Genomic DNA, 17,876 nt, shown 5'->3' on the forward strand with positions numbered 1-17,876 from the left:
GGGGCCCTTTAAGGGAGCGGCTAGCTGCTGCCCCGGAAGCGCTAGTCCGCCCTGTGACCCTGTGTGCAGCTGTGCCTGGCATCCCTATTTCGATGTGTGCTACTTTGGCGTGTAGACGTTCCCTCGCTGCGCCTATTTCGATGCTGGGCTGCGCAACGTCGAAGTTGAACATCGACGTTGCCGGCTCTGGAGGACGTGTAGACGCTGTCGCAACATCGAAATAGGCTACTTCGATGTAGGCTTCACGTGTAGACGTAGCCTAAGTCTCCAAATGCCAGAGGAAGGATGGACCTGCACCTACACGTGAAGCACACACAGGGACATCACTCAGAGAAAAACATTTCTTTATACATCATTATACCATTTATTACCACCCACAGCTTGGGAGACCCAACGTAAACAGTAATCATATTATTAACATTTATTATTTATATCAAACAGCTCAAGGCTCCATTGTGCTACACTCCACACAGAAAGGAACATTCTTGTCCCCAAACAGCCTTCAATCCAAAGCTTCTAGAACGCTTAGCTGAACAGACAAGAGACTTTTGTAGATTCAGAGATTTTTAAGGCCAGAAATAGAAATCCAAAACAGAAAACGTTGCACGTGACCGAAGGTCATGAAATCAAGGGCCAACAGGGGAAGCACAGCTCATAAATCAAGACACTTCTATTACATATTTCCAGCCACCTGATATGCAGAACTTTAGTCAAGAGCAATCAAACAGATCTCAACTGCCAGAGCTGCAAATAAGAAAAAAGTCAAGTCTAGCATAGCCAAGGAACAAGCCACAAAGGCCTTTGTAGATGATGACCAACATTTTAAACTGTACCCAAAAATGAAGTTCAGTGTGGATTATGATTAAGGTGACTATCCGTCCTGTATTTGGTGGGACGGTCCCAAATTTGGGACACCAAAACGGCATCCCTACTTATTTTTAACACAAAAAGCAGTCAAGTAGCACTTTAAAGACTAGCAAAATAGTTTATTAGGTGAGCTTTCGTGGGACAGACCCACTTCTTCAGACCATAGCCAGACCAGAACAGACTCAATATTTAAGACACAGAGAACCAAAAACAGTAAGCAAGGAGGACAAATCAGAAAAAGATAATTAAGGTGAGCAAATCAGAGAGTGGAGGGGTGGGGGGGAAGGTCAAGAATTAGACTAAGCCAAGTATGCAGACGAGCCCCTATAGTGACTCAGAAAGTTCCCATCACGATTTTAACCATGTGTTAATGGTGCCGAATTTGAATATAATAGTCAGCTCATCCACTTCTCTTTCCCGCACTGTTTTGGAAAGAGAAGTGGACGAGCTGACTATTATATTCAAATTCAGCACCATTAACACATGGTTAAAATCGTGATGGGAACTTTCTGAGTCACTATAGGGGCTCGTCTGCATACTTGGCTCAATCTAATTCTTGCCCTTCCCCCTCCACTCTCTGATTTGCTCACCTTGATTATCTTTTTCTGATTTGTCCTCCTTGCTTACTGTTTTTGGTTCTCTGTGTCTTAAATATTGAGTCTGTTCTGGTCTGGCTATGGTCTGAAGAAGTGGGTCTGTCCCACGAAAGCTCACCTAATAAACTATTTTGCTGGTCTTTAAAGTGCTACTTGACTGCTTTTTGTTTTGATAGTGTATAGACTAGCATGGCTTACTCTCTTTTATTTTTAAAAGGAATTAACTGTCTCATATTTGGGCCCTCCCCCCACTGACCTTTTCCACCAGCAGCAAAACAGGCACAGCTGCTGGCTGGAGAGCAGGTAAGTCACTTCCCTGAGCCTCAGGGAAGTAGGGGGAGCGTGGGCAGCTGCCACATCCCTGACACTTCCCCAGAGCTCCCAGAAAGAGCCAGCGGCTTCCGTCTCCTTCCCAGCTCCCTGGGGTTTGCTGGAGCCAGGAGGAGCTGCCCCTCCCCTGCATATTTCCTTGTTCCATATTTGGGACAGGGAGATATGGTCACCCTAACTATGGTGCACAGGTGTAATATGCTACATATATGAGACACCACAGAGTAAGCAAAAAGTCATACTCTGCACCAGCAGAGGTACTGAGAAGCCTTCATTAGATTGCTCAAGACAGGAGGTCAACAGACTTGCTGGGGGCTGGGGCAAAGGGGGGTGCCACTCCATATTCCTAGAAGGAGCAGGGCTGGGTGCTAACCTTCCATCACCAGCCCTTAAGCACTGCCCAGGGTTCCAACAGTGATTTAAAGAGCTTGGGACTCCAGCCACCACCATTGCTGCAGTAGCAATGGCTGGGAGCCCCACTCCCTTTTGAATTGGGTTTAGCTGTTGAAGAAAGACACTGTTTCTGATTGCTGCATAATAACACAAGCACCTCCAGAGCAACTGCATCCCTCTACCTACCTGCCCAGCCAGGAACTGTAGCACTTCTGTCTGGCTTGGAGTAGAGGCAACTGCCACAGCTGCATGGATATTTTCTTAACAGTTCTCCAAACACGAGGCATGGACAGTTTTCGTTTCCAGTTCTAAAGCCAGACTGAAAAGGTTTGGCTATGACAGAACTTCCTCACACTTATACTTCTCCTCCTACACCAGAAACTGGTAGGGACACGGTGATTGGAGAGAATCTCTGAGCTGAGGTGCCTTACTGACCCTGGGCTTATCAAAATGTGAAGATGATAGTAGGATATAAACTAATGTATGTTTCAATATTATACCATTTGTTCGTGAGAGCTGCCTAGTCACCTATAAACACATCTTTTATCAACTACCATAAAAGGCAAACAAGTGTGGAAACTGCTTATGAGACAGCACTCATTCAGGTGGATTTTAGGGCCAGAAGGATTCATCATGATTATCTAGTTTGATCTTCCATATATTGCAGGCCTGAGAAACTCACCCACACACTCCTGCAATAGGCCCATAATCTCTGGCTGAGTTACTGAAGTCCTCAAATCTTGATTTGAAGATACAGAGAATGCACCATTCACTTCAAAGCAGAAAGTGATCCATGCTAACCTCTGCACAAGGCAAAAAAAAAAAAAATCCAGAGTTTCTCTGAATCTGACCTGTGGGAAAATTCCTTTCTGATCCCTAACATGGTATTTTTTTAGACTCTTAAGCACTTGGGAAACACTCACCTGCCAGACACATTCAAAAGAATTCCAACTAGTAAATTGTAGCCCAGGGGTGTCCAACATGCACCCCAAAGGCCAGAATACGGCCAGTGCAGCCTTTTTATCTGGCCCACGGGGCTGACAGCAGCACCATTTTTAACAGGCAGCTGGGTGACTCCTGCCTCTGCCACCTGACTTCTTCTCTGGCTCCCGTACAGTGTGGCAGTGGGTACGTACGCGGGACCTGCATACAGCTCTTTGAGCAATAAAATGCTCAGAGCTGCAGAAGCACTATGCACTTGTTTCTCCCGTCCGTTTGGAGGCGGAAGCGCATGGCAGCTGTGGTGGTGGTGGCAACTCCAGTGAGTCGCTGGCATTGGATTTTGCCTTCAGCCCCTGGAACACGTACAAATTGCTGTGTGGCACCCAATGAAAAAAGGTTGGACACCCCCGTCCTAGTCCACCCCCTCTAGTGTCCCATCTTCAGCTGCTGGAGATTCATTGAACACATATGCCAGTTCAGAATATTTACTTACACCATTATAGCAATTACTTCAAAAAAAGGCTGCTGAAATTTTAAAGAATCTTCAGAAATGCTCTCAGTTCCAGTGAGGTAAAGTTTGGTTATGGAATACACAAGAACCAAATTTATCTGGCTAGAACCTTAAAGAACAACCTACATAACAAGCAAATAGCACTGCATCATTTTACATTTTGGAAGATTTATCTTCACATCAATTTCTACTATTAACAGCTCATTTTCTACAGAAATTCTCCATTCCTTCCAACCAGAGTTAACATTCCTCTTTGCCAATGCCAAGCACATTTTCCAAGCCCCGCCATAAAAGTACACAGATAAATAAGCATAATCACCTACATTTTATGAAGTTTATCATCACATAGAACAAAAATCAGAATTAAAATACGTATCAACCTGTGGAACTCCTTGCCAGAGGATGTTGTGAAGGCCAAGAATATAGTAGGCTTCAAAAAAAGAGCTAAACAAACTCCTGGAGGATAGGTCCATCAATGCTATAGGCCAAGATGGGCAGGGATGGTGTCCCCTAGCTTCTGTTTGCCAGAAGCTGGGAGTTGGCCATAGGGGATGGATCACCTGATGATTACCTATTCTGTTCATTATCTCTGGTGGTACCTGGCATTGGCCACTGTCTGAAGACAGGATACTGGGCTACATGGACCTTTGGTCTGACCCATTATGGTCATTCTTCTATTTATTCAGAGCAAAAAATTAAAATTAGATATTTGAACTTTCAAATAAAACAAAAAATAAGCCTACTTTTGGGAACACCATTCTTTAACATACCTTGCTTCAAAATTGGGGAATCTTCTATTAATAGCAGTATCCGAGTCTACTTGCTCTTGAAAATTAATAGGAATAAAGTTTAATTAACAAGACAATTTCATTGTACTCTTATACAGATATTGTAGTTACTTTCTATTAGGAATGGACATTTGAGTATAAGACTGTCTTTCACCCAAACCCATATCCAATTCAAAATAGATAATTATTTTTTACACTTCCACTTCCAGGCTGGGACTAGAGTTGAAATTGCAGAAATATTGCAAAAAAGGCTGTTCCCACTCTATTTCTACTCAGATGCATTAGAAGTTTTATGAAAGAATTTGTTTTCATGGGACTAACATTCAACTATTATTTTACATGCAGTTGATGGGCTTTTGCAGCCTGGTACTATTTCATCTGACATGAAAGGAGACTTCAGACTGATAATAGATAATCTCCAGTGATTTCCTTCCAGGATCTCAACATGGTGTTGGGAGGTAGTGTAACCTGACTGTGAGTCAGAAGACCCAGGTTCTGTTTATGTTTCTGCCATAACTCCTTCTGTGATCTTGGCCAGGTCACTTCAGCTCTTTGCATCTGCTCAACTTTTGTTTATCTTGTCTGTTTAAATGGTTAACCCTTTGGAGCACAGACTGTCTCTTACTATATTTGTATATTTTTGAGACCCTGGCCTCAGTGGGGAAGTAGGCACATCTTTAAAACAAATTATCAGAGTACTACAGCCTTAGTTTTCTCCTAAAATAAAAACTTACTTCATTCAGTATGTCAGCTTCTTTCTTCCAGTACTAGAATTTGATGTCACAAAGTGCGCTGAATCAAGATCTACCAAATCAAAGAAAATCAAATCAAAGGGTTAGGGTTAGGGTTAGGGTTTTATCATTAAAATAAGGCAGCAGAGAGAAATATAGACCAACCATCAAATGGGTCCAGAAAGCCTTATTTCCAACCTGGATCAATTAGACATCTTTTGCACAAAGTAACCCACACAGACAAACTTCCTATTTAGCACTATGACTAAACTAATCTACACTCTTAGAGCTTGTCTTCACTACAAAGTTTTACTGTTTGTAAATCACATTCAGAATCACATTAGCCAAAAAGGTTGGTCACACTTAGCTGACAGAGTGATGAGTATGTTAGTGCAGAGTAGGACTAATCACGTAAGCTACACTGATTCTTCACAATCATTTTCCAACACAGTTAACACTGTGCAGTTCAGATTACCCCTGATTTAAAAATTTCAGACTGCAGTCTCTCAAACTAGTGCAGCTAGATAGCAATATGTGATTCAGAGTCCATCATAACTGTAAAATCAGTCCGTAAACTACTGACATTAAACCATGATTATATAAGCTACCAAAGTTGGAGGAGAAACTATTTGATAAAAGGGGCACATGACATGCACTAGAGAAGTAGCTGGAGGACACACAGCAACACAACTTTGGAACTACATCAGTGTCCAAAAATAAAACTTCTGTGAACACACTATGTATGATGTACAGTATTCCAGGAGCCAGCCTGAGATTCTATATAGCCAGCCATAGAAATCAAAACATTCCAGTGCAGTTTGGTCGCTAACGTGTAACTTTAAGTTTGAACCAATACATTTATCCAGCGCTATGAACAAACGCTCTACTCAGCACAATAAATTCTTTGTCATCCTTTACAACAGGAAGAGGCAGTTACATCTTTTACCACAGGAGATCATCTGCAACCCCAATGTATTCATATTCACATAAAAAGAACTCCCCTCAGCATGCTGCTAGCAGTACAGTCTCACTATCAGCGGCACTGCTTAAAGTGCTAATGCAAGGATACTTAGTGAGCTTGATTCAAGACAGCACTATTTTAAAAACCTAAATCTATAGCCATGACCAGAAAGTTATTGACTAGCTAAGGGGTTAGCTAGCTATTAAATTTACCATGCACAGAGCACACAAGTGACAAGAAGATCCACGATTTATAATGGCAACGGCTTGCAGCGTCCAATAATGCCTTAGAGTCATTCACACGACTCCATTTCCATAAAAAGTGATTTGTTTAAAACTGCAGAATCCTAAAGGCATTATTTTTGTATGTGTCCACATACATGCATGTACTTCCCTGACTACATTAGGAAGCTGAGGCTGAAAATGATTACCAGTGGTATTCTTTAAACCAGACAAGTTAAATGAGTGTTTTCTACACATTACAGAAAGCATTCTGAAGATCAGAGTGACAACTATCTTAACGCAAAGTTGCCACAGTTCAACCAGTGGACTTACCAGGGTCATAGCATTTGGACCTTAAAAACCAAACACAACTTTTCAGAAGTTCAATGTATTTCTTGGTCATCTATACAGTTTTGCCCATCAAACACAGTGTTCAAAGACCATATTCTTAGAAAAAAGTAATTTAGGGAGTGCTCAGTAGCAGGGTGGTTTACAAAGAGTTAGGTATTTTATTCCTTTCATGAAGCTTAGTGACATTTATTTTATCATTTTTAAACTACACAATCTATCAAAAACTATTTTTAATAGCACTTCTCCCCCATTGTCTAGTTTTCATACACACAAACTAGGTATTTTTCCATTGCTTTAATAAAAAGTGAACAACAAAACTGCATATGTACAGATGCACAGCCTTATGACATCTCATTAACAAATAGCTCTACTAAGAAAGCATGCAAGCTATTTTGCCACTGTTTTGCAACTGTGTTCCAAGAACTTTTAACTTTGACTTATTTTACTGCTCAGAAGTTCAAAAAGGTAGCTACGCTTACCAAAAGCTCTTCGAGGTTACGAGAGCATACTTTTTTCCCCATAAGAATGATTTTAGTTTTTATTTCTGCATTAGCAAAACATCTCAAAACTACACCCACAATGTAACTTCTGAAGACAACGTAAGGAGAGGATTCCATCACCTAATCACTGTCTTGGTAAAATAAATACAGTAACGTCTCAGAGTATGCAAACCCAAAGTACGCAACTGCGCTCTTACACCAGCTGACCCCAATTCCTACAGTAAACCCTCGAAATGCATGACTACAAGTTGAGCTTACCTTGCATTTATGCAAGTCAAGTGCAACTCAAAATCTCACCCTCCCGCCCACCCCCACCCCACGCTGGCTTAACCACCCTGGCCCCGCATGGCCCTGGCTCAGCATCTCTCCTCCTGCCCCCACTCACCACCCACACATGACTCTGACACCAGCTCACCACCCCTCAGGCATGGCTCCAGCTCAACCTCCCTGGCCCCAGTTCAACCCCTCTGCCAGCTCACCACTCACGCATGGCGCCAGCTCAACCCCCAGCCCCACGCCTGGCTCTGGCTCACTGCCCCCCCGCCCCGCAGTTTAAAACCACCATGCACAGCTTCAGTTCAAATCCTCCATGGCAGCTCACCACTCCCACGCACAGCCCTGGCTCAACTCCACCCTTTGCCCCCCCCGCAGGCCTAACCCACCCCAGGCGTAGCCCCCCTGCTTCCCTCCAATGGCCCCAACCCACTGCCAGGCTTAACTCTTCCCCAACCCCAAGACTTACCTTTCTGCTGCTTCCCCAGCTGCAGAACGTGCATTCTGCCAGGGAAAAAGCTGGAGCCTGACTTACATGAAATTTGGGTTATGCGAAGGTACATGGAACAGAACCCTCGCATAAATCAAGGGTCTACTGTATGGTTTTCATGCATGATTCTTGAAGATATGATTTGTAATTAGCAACAGTTACGCAAAACTTGTTTAAAATAACTGTGTATAAATCAACTGATGTGTTATGTTTAAGACTACTAAGATCTGAAAAATGCAACTAAAGCTAATTTTAAAAAGGCTATTAGCACACTTACGCATTACATAAACTCTGAAACTGAAACTTCAGCTAGACACTACAGGTCTCAAGAGAAGCCAGATGATGACTGAGTACTCACGTGTTTTCCATCCTAAAGGACTTTAACAAATTAACATTTACATTATCCTTGCAACAAAGGGTAGATGCAGGGCTAGAGGCACACGGGTGAAGTCACCAGAACTCTACTACGTAGATGCTAACATGAGAGGTAAGCGGGGGTTGGTTTGCTAGTAAATTCGTGGTAAAGGTCATGCTACTGAACAAAAAGAAGGTAGTGGGATTCTTACCAGAGTGCTGGCCCTAGAAACTCCTTTTTGGAGCTCCATCTTATAGACAAGTCCCCTTGCTAGCAAGTGCTTCCATGAACTTAATCACTTTTCCCAACCACCCCTAAAATATAGGCTGTTATAGGAAAGGAGAGGTTGCTTTCTCTCAGTTTTCTCCCACTCCACCTCAGAGCCTTCTGGTTACTAAGAACTGCAGGTGACCCCTTATCTATTTTTCCCCAAGCCTTCTGGAGGCTCAGGAAGTAGAGGGAGTCCACAGGGAGTGGTTGCTTGAATAACTCCACTGCTGACTGTTGCTGCAGCCCATAGAGTTTCCTCAAGCAGCTGAAACAGGGATGATTGTTCCACTATTACCCACAGCATTTCCATTAGCACCAACAGAACCAGTGATTATACCAAAGATACCAAGAGATAGAGATGTGGGAAATTTTTTTTTTGGGGGGGGGGCAGGCACACACTACTACATGAGCAGACTAGCAGCAGTGGTGTTTTCCTCCCTTACTAGAGTGTGGGAGTTGTAAGTATGGCAGTTATTAGTGAAATACTAGTTGTCAGTTTATGATAGGGCATCTGCCCCACACTGGTGGAGAAAGGGTTAAAAGCAACCCTGTGGAGGCTGCCCACTTGGAAGCCAGAGAGGGGCTTCAAGAGCATCCAATCAGGGCAGAGCAGGCCCAAAAAAGAAAGAATTGCTAGACTGAGTAGTCAGTTCCCTCTTGGTAGTCCAGGGTAGGAGGACTGAGGTTCCCTGAAAGGATCTAGGAAACTGTTAGCACCCTGGACAGGGCAGTGCTGGACAGATCAGTTGGAGCAAGGAGAAGCTCCAAGCCAATGCCTGCCAGACTGAAGCCCTCGTGCAAGGGTAAAAGAGATGCTGAGGACTGCTGCATGGAAGTGGTCCAGGAAAGCAGAAAGAGGAGTTAGAGGAAGGGCAGTACGTAGCTGCCAGCTTTAGGGCCCTTTGTTGGGAGTAGCAGGCGGTCCTGGGACCGCCTTCTCTCTCACCCTACTTGCAGCTCGCCACCGAGGCGAGTGGCTAGACCTGACACTGCAGTTAGCCACTGAGGTGAGGGAGACAGAGGATTGTTGTTTCCCCAGGAAAGGGAGGAAGGAACTGGGGGCACAGCTGCACCTTAAAGAGGCTGCTGCAATGCTTGAGGTGACATGAGTCCAGAGCACAAGTTACAGAAGTAAGATACCGCTGAAGGAGAGTACCTTGCAGCTCATTCCCAGCCTGCGCAGCAGGAGGTACTGTGGCAGTAAAGCCCCCTCCCCGAACCTCCATTTACACAGTTCCTCACCTCAGAGAGCAGAGAGATACTGTGTACAACGATCAGCATGCAGGAGATGCACCAGCAGAACTGAGGCCAGCTCTACTTTGCAAGCTGACATTGGTATAAATTACATTGCCCAGGGATGTGAAAAATCCACACCCTTGAGTGATGAAATCAGTGCTTTTTTTGTGCCCTTACTTGCCAGTGTGGAGCACCTGCACCTTGGAGCCCCAGCTGTGGGATTGGCTGGGAGCTGGCTGAGCACCAGCTCCTTTCTTTTTTTTAAAGACAGAACTGGACACAGTTATACTGACATAAACCCCAATGTAAACAGCACTATGTCAAGAAGAGAGAGTTTCTCCTGTCCATGTAACTGCCACCTTTCATAGGCAGTAGATTAACTATGCTGACCTGCTCTCAGGTTCTAACTGATGATTATTCTGCTGTGCCCCAGCTTGCTTGGGAAATATCCCCAAAGGCTACGTGGTTGCAATGCACAGACGTTCCCACTCCTCTCTTTTCCCTTGCCTCCTACCCCAGCAAACGGGAACCAGAGAAGGTAGCTGTGAGGGAGGCTGACTGTAACCAGGCAAGATCACCTCACCCACACCACGATCACCACATGCTGGACCAGGAGAGCCCATGGACAGGGAGATCCAGCGCATGGATCCTTTCCTTTTCCTGACAATCTTGCCCCGCAGGCTTGGACTATGGCCTGGCACAGCTGCCCACTTTGTCCCCCTCCCCCCGCCAGTTTTTCCCCATGCATGATAAAAAACAATGGATTGTAAGAGGGATCTGGCCCGGGCTCCCATCCATGAGGCTTCAGTTTCTAAACAGAAATAGCTAAAAAAAAAAAAGTTTTTAAATGTCAAGCAAACAATCACTGATTATTTCAGAACCACTCAGCAAACAAAATGCATCAAAGAAAAGCAAGTTCTCTGAAATTTACCAAGCCATAACCTCAACTTCAGAACAGGCCTAATTTTGGGGATCAGTGGAAGCATCCTTTACGAATACCACCACTGAATTATGTACCTTAGATAATGATGAACAGTATTACAGAAGAGTGGGAAGTAGAATTTTCAGCATCAAATTCTTCATTCGAAGCAAAAGAGGTGAAAAGAAGTGACTGAGTGGTATGCTACCACAAATGGAAACCAGAAGAGAACCCACATGGGAAATAAGCCCAGAGAGGAAGATTCCACCAGGACCAGGTGATATTGTGCGAACAGTATGTGGAGGCCCAGAACAACCACAGTTAAGGTTTTATCTTTAAATGAAACAAGAATGAAAGATGTTTCAAAAAAGTGATTTAGTTTATATCTATGGGTCACATCTTGGAAAACAAATTGATGCTACTTAATGCTTCCCATTCAGCTTTTTTTCCCCCTCCTCATCAACTACTGATGCACAAAAATCTGTTTATTGGTAACAGCTACAGAAAGTGGGGAAAAGCTATGACAAAGGATGCAGGTTTCCAACAGCATGAAAACAGAATCCCAGGAACTGTCACATAGTAAAGATTGCATTAAAATTAATGGCCTTTCAGTTCAGTGGCAAATTACTGATGAATAATTTGCTTAGAGTGGGAGAATTCTATGTATATCAAAATTATGGCAGATATCCTCCAAATCATTGTAAGTCCAGGGAATTGTTCAGAGAAAGGAAAAGGAGAAAGTGCAAACAGCAGCAAAGACAAATGCCTAGAGCTCCCAGAAGTATTAGTGAGAAAGAAAATTGAAAGTGGATCATGTAATGCAAAACACACCCATTTGACAATACAAAATCAAATCATTTGCACTATCAAAATTAGTACTTGAATGCATAAGCCCAAGAAGTGAAAGCTAGTGTTTCCTTTGTAATAGTTAGTGAAATTAAAGACATTAGCAAAGTAAAACAAGTGTCAGTTGTGTTGAAATACAATTTGCTTGGCACTGTATATGAAAATTTTCTTGGCTTTCATTTTAAGTCACTTAATGCAGCATGTCTTTCATAAGGCGAAGAATACACTGTCACAGTGTGGTACTGATATACAGGACTGTATTACATTAATGTTATTAGTGGAAATCTTAGTGGTGTGCAAACTCTTATGGGAAGAAGAGATACAAGCACTTTACATCCACTATTGCAACCATATGCTTAATTTAGTTATTCTTGATGTATGCAAAGGAAACAAATATGTACTGGATTTTTCCACTTTGGTCAGTTTTACCAATAAATTCAGAAAGATCAACCCAAAAAATTAAGAAGTGTTGAAGCTGAAGATGCTCAACAACACTCAACGGGCAAGCCAGGTTTCTGCTTATAATGCTGTCAAAAAAAGGCAGTCTCAACCCTTCTTGTGATTCTTGCTGAAATATCTCAAAAGGTATCAAGAGGTGACTGGGCAATGCATGCATATTCCATGTTAAGGTTACAATTAAAAGAAAAACAAAATTTGTTGTGTAGGTCTCATAACTTCATTTTCACATATGAAGCTTAGCTCTGTCCTGTAGTGGCCATAAGGGGAAAAAACAGATCTTTAAAAAAATCAGTATAATTTAATACAGTACCACAAAACACCCTAACAGTAGTTGTGTGATTAGGCACCCAATAAACTGAGAAGTTCAAAAGTATCACAAAGCTTTAAAGAAGTTTAGCAATCTAAGAGCAAACACCCAATATAGTGGGTGACATTTTAGCTGAGATTAGTTCTTCAGTATGTTTCTGTAATGCTAGTCACACTTGTTCTGAATTTTTAAGTCTGTCATTGGCCATCCTCCAGATCCCTGAACACCCATAACTACCTCCAATAACAAAATTAGCTAGTATTTCTGTTCACCACTATGCCTCTGAAAATACAGTAGCATGCCTGAAACTATTAGCAAAGCCCTCCAGATGATAGCTGATCATGGGGAATATAAAATGTTGATCCAAAGATTCAATAGCACAAGATTTCTTTATTATATTCTTTCTCCTTTAGGGGAAAACAGGAGCTGGCACATCTTGCATGATGCATGAAGGTCTAGAAACTTCCTGCTAATTGTCCTTCCACAACTTACTGGCAGTGAAATATAATGATCAGTGTTCTCTAGAGTGCAGCAACATTTCCAGTCTGTCTGTCAAACCACTCAACCTTGCATTAGCAAATACTGGAGTTTGACATTTATGTTCTTATGGTTGCTTAATTAGTATTTGCCACACTCTTTCACACACATCCATGGAATATGCCAAAGACAAACCAGAGACGAACAAGTTGCCACAGTTACTATTAGCCAAAAAGAGGCAATACTCCAATTTTAGCTGTTAAGAGAAAAAATTACTGTGCTATCCATAAAAGAATTAAAATTGTGCCTGTTATTGCTAAAGCTGTTTTATGTTTTCTAAAGGCCTTGACAGCAGCATATTTTTTAAAACCAGATAATTTTGAGTTTCATATTTCTTTTTTCCTTCTGTGTATTAATAAGAATAGCAATAATATTTCATAAAAAGGAAGAAGTTGCACACTTTACACCTTTATTAAATAGAATGTCATTCTCACCAACAAAACACAAATTTATTCTGATGATCCTGTATGCACTTTTATGTGCCCAATCTGCATAAGTATGCAACCTTTGGATCATTCTGTTCTTTTCCAAATAAAAAAATCTTTGGTATAATTAGCCAACCACCAAAACTGTTTTGACCCTTCTTTCCAATATCTTCTCTAGCTGTGCCTGTGCTGGAAAGAGGGTGAGGTTCCACAGCATATGCGCGACGCTAACATTGTAACCTTGTATAAGAACAAAGGAGACAGAAGCGACTGCAACAACTACCATGGAATCTCCCTCCTAAGCGTCACTCGTAAACTGTTCGCTTGCGTCATCCTTGGCAGACTCCAGAAGATCGCTGAGGGGTGTACCCCGAATCGCAGTGCAGATTCCGCGCAGAGAGGTCTACCGTTGACATGGTCTTCTCTCTAAGGCAGCTGCAGGAGAAGTGCAGGGAGCAGAGGAAGCCACTCTACATAGCCTTCATCGACCTGACCAAGGCCTTTGACTTGGTCAGGAGGGATGGTGTGCTCAAATTGCTCCACAAGATAGGCTGTCCTCCACGGTTACTCAAGATGAGCCAGTCGTTCCACGAAGACATGAGAGGAACCATCCAATATGACAGCGCATTATCGGATGCTTTCAGAATCAGGAGCGGCGTCAAACAAGGATGCGTGCTTGCTCCGACATTGTTCGGGATCTTCTTCGCACTCCTCCTGAAGCATGCCTTTGGATCTTCAACAGAGGGCATCTTGCTGCACACAAGATCTGATGGGAAACTCTTTAATCTTGCAAGGCTGAAAGCTAAGTCTAAGGTGCAGGAAGTCCTCATCAGAGACATGCTGTTCACAGACGATGCTGCTGTAGTGTCTCACACAGAAGACCAGCTTCAAAAACTACTGGATCAGTTCTCCAAAGCGTGCAAGGACTGTGGGCTTACCATCAGCCTAAAGAAGACAAACGTACTTTGTCAGGATGTTGCTGAATCCCCATCAATCAGCATTGACAACTATACGTTAGAGGTCGTCCACAAGTTCGTTTACCTCGGGTCCACCATCACTGACACCCTGTCCTTGGAGACTAAGCTAAATAGGAGGATCAGAAAAGCGGCCACAACTCTGTCCAGACTCAGCAAGAGAGTGTGGAATAATAACAAGCTGTACACTCACACCAAAATGCAAGTCTACAGAGCCTGCATCCTCAGCACCCTCCTTTATGGCAGTGAGACTTGGACCCTGTATGCCCACCAGGAAAAGAGGCTGAACGTCTTCCACTTGCGCTGCCTCAGGCGCATCCTTGGAATATCGTGGAAGGACAGAGTGACCAACACCGCCATCCTCGAGCAAGCTGGAATCCCAACCATGCACACCCTCCTCAGGCAGCCTCGGCTCCGCTGGCTTGGCCACGTCCACAGGATGAATGATGGAACGATTCCAAAAGACATCCTGTATGGTGAGCTAGCCTCTGGCAAAAGACCTCCCGGACGCCCCCAGCTGCGCTACAAAGATGTCTGCAAGAGAGACCTCAGAGAGGTAGACATCAAGCTGGACAACTGGGAAGAACTAGCAGACGACCACAGCAGATAAAGGCAGGGGTTACACAAGGGCCTTCAGAAGGGCGAGATGAAGATCAGACAGCTAGCAGAGGAGAAGCAAACACACAGAAAGCACACTAAGGACTTGCCAGACACCCACCACATCTGCAAGAGATGCAGCAAGGACTGTCACTCTCGTGTGGGTCTTCATAGTCACAGTAGATGCTGTAAATGAAGTCCTCAATTGAAACTATAAAGGGCGTGATCCATAGTCTATGCAGACTGAAGGATGCCTACTCTAGCTAGACAGACAGAACTATAATAGATTGGGTTACTCCATTTACAGTGCACTTTTACTGCACTAGCCCCTGCTTCTAAGTGACCCCCAGCTTCCCTTAAATTCACAAGGATTCTAATTTTCACTAGGTTTCATATTTCATCACCATGGCAATTCCCAAAGGGACATTACTTCCTTGGAGCACCGCCTGGGTCAGTCTCCATCTAGGAACTTACAGTGGTCTAACTGTACATTCAGTTTTCATACAGCACTGGCAATCTTCTCATGAGAAAGTTTAACTCATGGGATCACTTGGCAAACTTTAGGATTCACTGGTCTTAGCATCCTAAGAACATAGTCACACCAAGAAACCGGGTGAAACTGAACCAGTGCTGATGGTGGCAGTTGCTACTTTTGACTTTCAATATCCTTATTGCTGATATGGAATTTCCATACACATGCATACTTACGTTCACTACCATAATTCTTCAATACGACTACCACTAAAACTAAGGCTATAGCCACCCCTCCATAAGGGGATGGATTTTAAAAAATTCTAGCACAAACCCACAAATCTTTCCCTTTTTGTTTAAAAAAAAATTAAAAGTTTAGATTTCAGCCGCAAGATGCAGTTCTGAAATTTCCTACTGATCACATTAAAATGAACTGACATTTATACTTCTGTGGTGTCTGGATTCTGACTAAAAGCAATATTATTCTGTCACACATGATTAAAGATCTCTGTCAAGATTGAAATGAAGAATCATTACGGAAACAAACTATCCCATCAGTCATCACTTCTGACCCACGCTGATGGATGAGATCAGTATTTGAACTCCAAGGCATTACAGGCACACAAGGATTTAGCATGCAGCTAATTTAAAAAGACAATAAAAAAAAAGACCCAAAACCCACACTGACGGGCCTAATCCAGTGGTGTGCATCCTGGGGCCCCTACAGATTCTGTGTATGGTGCAGGTGATATTCTGTTTACCGCTGCCCACAAGCAGGGTTGCCAGATTCCAATTGCTTCTGTCAGCATAGTTTTTCTTCCTACCAGTATCACTATAGTGACATAAATAAAATGAAGGCGCTTGAAGTGAGGTGCGTGCTGATTGCACACAACATTGACTGTAAAGGCTTTGCGCTCCCGCTGCATCTGATCAAAAAGTGGCTATGGGTCAGTAAGCATACCTGAAAACTCTAGATACACAAGCATAGTTTGCTAGCGTACCTGATCCAGGGAGACCATTTTGGTTACAAGAATCTTTTGCACCACTTATATGAAGGAGGGCCACCCATGCAACCCTCTCACTAGCCTTGGTTGCCCATCATTGGCCTAATCTAACCCACTGACATCAGTGGGAACTGGATCAACTTCTGTATCACAGTGGAAATTATCCATAACATAGGTGTTCTCACCTTTCAGAGCTAAAGGGAATTTAATGTGGATACGTGCAAAGTAATGCATATTGTGGGGGAAAAAAAGTATACATGGTATGATGAGGGCTAATTTAGTTACAACTAATCAGGAAAGAGATCTTGGGGTTATTGTGGATAGTTCTCTGAAAACATTCACGCAGTGTGAGCGGAAGTCAAAAAAGCAAATAAGATGTTAGGAATTATTAAAAAGGGATAGAACTTAAAGAACATTTTACTGTCTCTATATAAAACCATAGCATGCCCACATCTTGAATACTGCATACAGATGTGGTCTTCTCACCTCAAATAGAAGAAGTTCAGAAAAGGGCAACTAAAATGATTAGGGGTTTGGAACAGGTCCCATATGAGGACAGGTTAAAGAGACTGGGACTTTTCAGTTTAGGAAAGAAGAGACTGAGGGGGAATATGATAGAGGTATATAAAATCATGAGTGGTGTGGAGAGGGTGAATAAAGAAGAGTTATCTACTTGTTCCCATAGTATAAGAACTAGAGGACACCAAATGAAATTAGTGGGTAGCAGGTTTAACACTAATAAAATAAAGTTCTTCTGCACAAAGTGCACAGTCAACCTGTGGAACTCCTTGCCACAGGATGCTGTGAAGGCTAGGACTATAAAGAGAGTTCAAAGAAGAACTAAATAAACTCATGGAGGTTAGGTCAATAAAAGGCTATTAGCCAGGGCGTAGGAATGGTGTCCCTGACCTCTGTCTGTCAGAGGCTAGAGATGGATGGCAGGAGACAAATTGCTTGATCGTGGTCCTCAGTCCACCCCCTCTGGAGCACCTGGCACTGGCCACTGTTGGCAGATGGAATGTTGGGCTAGATGGACCTTTGCTCTGATCCAGTAATGGCCACTCTTATGTTCTAAAGATAAACTACATTTTTCATTATGGTCCATAAGCTAAGGTTACAGAATGAGGATAATATGCTACACAATCCATAGCAACTCTAACAAGGAGACCAAGAGAAGTTCTGCTCAGAGATGAAGCAAATAAGACCTTTACGAGGTCACTGCCATTTAATATTCTGTCACTTCCATCCTTTGCTAATTTGTGTGCCAGATTTTAGTATCCTTGAAAATGAGTTAGGCATGCTGTTATACTTTCATTCTGTGTGCGATTGCACACCTAAGGTTTAGAAAATATGTTTCTTAAGATTGTCAAGATTCGAAACTTCTAAGAGGTACCCCACTGAAATGAATTGGGGCAATTTAAACCTCTTTCACAGCCTGAAAAGTCCACTTTAGCTACTGCTACATCAACTGACGTTTGAATTTTTTTTTTTTTTTTTTATAAAGAGAAGAGAAGACAGAGTA

At 42.9% G+C, this 17,876-nt stretch overlaps 1 protein-coding gene across 6 annotated transcripts in view; it reads right to left on the minus strand.

Annotated features, from left to right (window-relative positions):
* RNF2 (ring finger protein 2) overlaps nucleotides 1-17,876 on the minus strand; it is a 50,742-nt gene that overhangs the window by 26,414 nt on the left and 6,452 nt on the right. For 2 of the 6 annotated variants that reach the window (XM_075002249.1, XM_075002251.1), the window contains exons 2-3: nucleotides 5,162-5,231; nucleotides 4,410-4,464 (exon numbers count right to left, since the gene is read on the minus strand). The exons of 2 other annotated variants lie outside the window; for them this stretch is intronic. The gene's annotated coding sequence lies outside the window, so the exon portion shown is untranslated. The remainder of the gene's footprint in view (nucleotides 1-4,409; nucleotides 4,465-5,161; nucleotides 5,232-17,876) is intronic. 2 more of the 6 variants (XM_075002250.1, XM_075002248.1) reach the window with 1 other exon arrangement.

The sequence above is a fragment of the Carettochelys insculpta genome, chromosome 9, assembly GCF_033958435.1.
Source record: "Carettochelys insculpta isolate YL-2023 chromosome 9, ASM3395843v1, whole genome shotgun sequence".
Classification (NCBI taxonomy): Eukaryota; Metazoa; Chordata; order Testudines; family Carettochelyidae; genus Carettochelys; species Carettochelys insculpta.